Below are 5,000 nucleotides of genomic sequence, written 5' to 3' on the forward strand. Positions count from 1 at the left end.
CCCGATGGGCATCGCACTAGTATCACAAAAGATACAAAGTATCAGCATAATATAGACATCTTTTAAGTTAGCCTACACTTACAGCTTTGGGGGGGGAAATTACAAAGTCACTTCAGTGAAAGTTAACCAAATCAATAATTTACAGTTGGGTTGTAATCAACATCACCTTGCTCCATCTTTTTCTGAGTAGGACAGGCAGTAGTCTGTCTAGCTTACAAACTAGAATCAGGACACCCACTCCAACAAGGTTAATTAACCTTGTTGGAACCTTGAATCACTCACATTGCAGACATACGTGGCTGTCAGACTGCTTTCACTTTAGATCACAATATAAATGAACCAAAACATGTTGTTGTCAAATTTGCAATGTCTATAATTACTCTATTTCGAGACATTGTGTCTTTTAGTTTGTGCGCAAGTTTTACCAATGCAATTGTATATCATCGGCACTGTAAACTGGACTCTCTATGTCTCTTTTCTCTCTCTCTCCATCTCATAGACATTGTCACATGCACACCTCCAGTCTCAGTTAACGTAAAAATTAATTTCACTTATCTAATAAAATGTTTGTAAATAAATTACTATGGATAGTCTATGGATGTATTCATCATGGTTTCACTATCATTTAATTCAAATCGTAAAGCCCTATCCGGACAGGATTATTATTAGAGTCGGATGTAATTTCATCTTCACTGGTGTAATTCTGAGATTTTGGTCAAAGAATACCTTCGTGTTCTAATCTTGCAAACTAGCATATACATTTACTCCTAAAACAAATGGTTGTGTATCAACTTTCAAACCAAGAAAAGAAAAGAGGGTTAGTTCTCCTTGTGTTTCTATTGTGTAGTTTTTAATCACACATAGGTTAACCATGACATGCTACTTCAGTCTATTTTAACAACAATTAATTTTTCACATTATAGACACTATCACTGACTATCCCCCCTGACAAATTGCCCACAATTTCGTGCATTGTCCATACAGTTAATGTAATAAGCCATTTTTTAATGACATAATACATCAACAGTAGGCTATGTTTTGAGGACATGATATAGGATGGCAGGCCTCTGGGTTTGTTGTTCAAGGCCCAGACGTTGCCTATGCATTATGGATAAGCAGGCTTTACCTATCTCTCTTTCTCTCTTCACACTCTCACCCTCTCTCTCTGCTCTTTCACTGTATGTTTGTGTTAGCAGGCAGTGGAGATGGGCCCATGTGGGAGTGTGTACGTCTGTGTGCATAATGGATTTTTAGCCTTCAGAGAGTACAGGGGATGCAGCATGTCTGACTCTAAATTGTCTTCATTATGTCAGACAGTGTGCATCGGTTGAGACTTGAGAGACATACATCTTGCCCTCTCTGGTAAACACTTTATTTCACCCATGTATTTACGGTCGCACTGACCTTCATCCAGTGGTGGAAGAAGTACTCAGATATTTTACTTAAGTAAAAGTAGCAATACCACAATATTAAAATACTCTGTTACAAGTAAAAGGCCGGTGTTCAAAATGTTACTCGAGTAAAAGTACAAAAGTATTGGCATCAAAATATACTTAAAGTACCAAAAGTAAAAGTACTACAATTTTGCAAATAGCAGATCTACAAGCTCACATCGCGACGCGTTGTGAGCTTGTAGATGGGTTATTTCCAAATAGCCTATGTATAAAATAGGGCTGAAGTGGTTAATGTATGTTTTATAATATAAATAATTTATATCTGCAAACTCTGTAACTAGTAACTAAAGTTTTCAAATAATTGTAGTGGAGTAAAAGTACAATATAGTAGAAGTAAAAGTGGAAATACCCTAGTAAAGTACAGTACTTGAGTAAATGTACTTTTGTATGTTACTTTACATCACTGTCTTCATCAGGTATCAGGAGATACCTGATGAAGGTCAGTGCGACCGAAACATTGTATTTGCATTCAAATGTTTTGGCTGTAAGTGAAGACAGTGTGCGGGATTTTCTTTTTCCTGTCTCATGCATTGACTGCCTGCTCCTACGCACCTGTCCTTTGAAGTAGGTGTGCAAAAGGACCTTTTTAACTACACTCTCATAGTTAAATTAACACAGAGTATTTATGTGCCATCTAGCACTTACTTGAATATTATAAATGTGCCACAATCTGTATATATCTCTATCTGTATATTTTTTCCCTCCCCCTTTCTCTGAATCATATACATCAGTAGGCTACCATTGCTCTGCGGGTCAAAATTCAAAGGATTCATTTATTTACTGTTCAAAAAGAAAAGAAAAAAAGATTGCATCCATGCCAAAGTGATGTAAGCCCACAGGCAGTCTCTGTTAATTCTTTTATGACTGCAATGTTTGCCCACCATGTGGTTCAGAATTTTACAGCACAACATAAGTTGTGGCTTGTTCAGTGGCAGACGCCTGCATTGACATTTCAGTGCTTTCATATGCAGTATAGCATGAGCTATAAACAAGACCTCTGTCTTTAGCCTGTTATTATACAGTAGTCAAACCCGTGTTTAGGAATACTAGGTGCTACGTAGACATGCTAATTGCACTGATCAAAAGTGATTTACAGTGGGATCAAATATGCTCTGATTGTGTAACTCCACCGTATATAATGTGTTCTATATGGTGTATAGCAATGATTAACAAAGGTGTGTTTTTAATAACTAGATATTTCAATATTTAAATTTGAATCCCCTCCCCCTGGTAATCGCGGACACTGCGGCCAATGTCAGACTGAAGCTCCATGCAGCATCAGGCTGATAATCAGGCTAGGGTTGATCTATTGTACCGACGTGCCCACGAGCAAAGGCACCCAAAATCGTTGTGAAATGTTTACCAACTGACTGCCTACCTAAGGAACTGAAACCCTACTAACATTGGGTAAATCTTACAATGTAATGTACATTAAAGTTGCTTGAAATATATCACTATGGCTGTATCTGTCCTTGTAAAAATATAGCATGCATATACTTACTGTAGCCTCAGGGTTGTTAATGAACACTGTCTGCCAATTTTTCAGCAAACCTTGGAGTCAAATTTGATTGCATGAGTGCGACAATATCTTTTTGTGGCCTGTTCACTGCATGCTGAAGACATTTATTTGTATTCACTTTAGTGCTTGAAGTAAAGATACATAAACGTTGTTTATGATTATTCATAGCAACTTCTCCAGTTTAATAACTTCTAATCCTTACTCCTCAGAATTAAAACAGTTTTTGGTCACCTGAGAGACACTGACCAGGGCCCTATTCCACGAAAGGTGAATTAGAGCTAAAGCCTGGCTTTAACACCTATCCTGGCTTAATTTAGCCAGGATTAGGGATGAATAGGTTCCATGAAAGCTGAATTATCTTGAAGATTAGTTTAGCCAGTTCACCCTGGCTAAGTATGACCCGATTCCACGAAAGAGAATTGAAGCAAGCCTACCTTAGTTACCATGGCAATTTAGCTGTGAAGTTAGCCTGGTCAGGAGCAGGCTAACAGCCAAGCTTACTTAATCCAGTGCCTTGTTCTTCAAGTGTTTCCACAGTTAATTCAAAACATGTGTTTGTATATGGACTCATTTTAATGACCCTGCATTCAAATAAAATGAAATAAATACAATAAGATATAATCAAATTAATTATATTACTGAAATAGTGTGTGACCATGAATCATAATTGTTTCACAATGACTCATGTGATATGTCATTGTCACTCTGTTAACACTATAGTTCATATTGTTGTTAGATGTTTGATAATATATTACAGATTTTTTTTAATATTATAAAAAATGTCTGACACACACACACACACACACACACACACACACACACACACACACACACACACACACACACACACACACACACACACACACACACACACACACACACACACACACACACTCTGTGTGTGCTTGCAATACTTTGCCACGCTTTCTCCCTGGATCTATTTATTGCGGTCGCGTTTCCTTTCTTGCTTATACATTTTACTTCCTTGTATGATTTCATGAGCTGCTGCAGTGCTGCTGTTCAGCCACAGAGAAGAACGCCGCTCTGGTTTTGGACTCCATGATTGGTCAAGTTCAAGGATTCTTGGGTTCATGGTCTTTTATAGAAATATGTGAAGCCTGGCTTCATTATCCTGGCTCGACACAGCCTGGCTTGACAAGGTCTAGCTCAACAAAGTCGCTCCTTTTCAGCCTGGCTTGGCGTTCATGGAACCGAATGTAAGTGCCTACCCCTACAACAGGGGGTTTCAAACGTTTTTAATGTCATGGACCCCAAATTGATTTTCATTAGGCATTAGACCCCCATATCAAATGATTGCATACTATGGACACAGATATGAAAAGATGTTAAATTGAATTAAATTGTCTAAATGTCATGAGAAATAGATTCATAGTGGTGATATTGAATTATACTAAAATGCACTCCTGTTGAGTGACCATGTTGTTCTGGATGTTAACCATAACCATCAAAACATACATTGGAGTCAAGCGTAAGACAACATTGGTGGGGTTTGAAACGATGATCTTGGGAACATCTAGCGAATGTCTTCACATAGTGAGCCACAGCAGCACTTGTTGCCCTTCACAGTGTGAAAGAGCCTTTCAATTTCTCTGCCACAACTAATATGGAAGTGTGGGAGTGGGGGTTTGAACCAGTGATCTTGGTTTATATGTCTTACCATAATGAGCCACAGCAATTGCTGTTCCATCTTAAGCTGCTTCACATCAGTTAGAAACATGCTCTTTAGAGATCAGAAAACATGCGATGTCTTCTTTTATGTTCCTGAACCTATTACCTGACAGGTCGCAATCAATAAGAATTATAGTTATCTCCGCCAGGCCAGAAGACTGGGAGGCGGACATTATTCTTCCGTCCCTGTCTGTCTGTGTCAGTGTCTGTCTATCTGTGTGCACCTAAAATCTCACAAACCGCTGGACCAATCGGCTTCAAACTTTGCATGCACGGCCTTATGGTGGCGGCATGGCGCTATACAGGGACGCTTTATGTTTTGCATTATAACTCTTGAA

This window comes from Gymnoscopelus braueri, assembly GCF_963280865.1.
Source record: "Gymnoscopelus braueri genome assembly, chromosome: 1".
NCBI lineage: Eukaryota > Metazoa > Chordata > Actinopteri > Myctophiformes > Myctophidae > Gymnoscopelus > Gymnoscopelus braueri.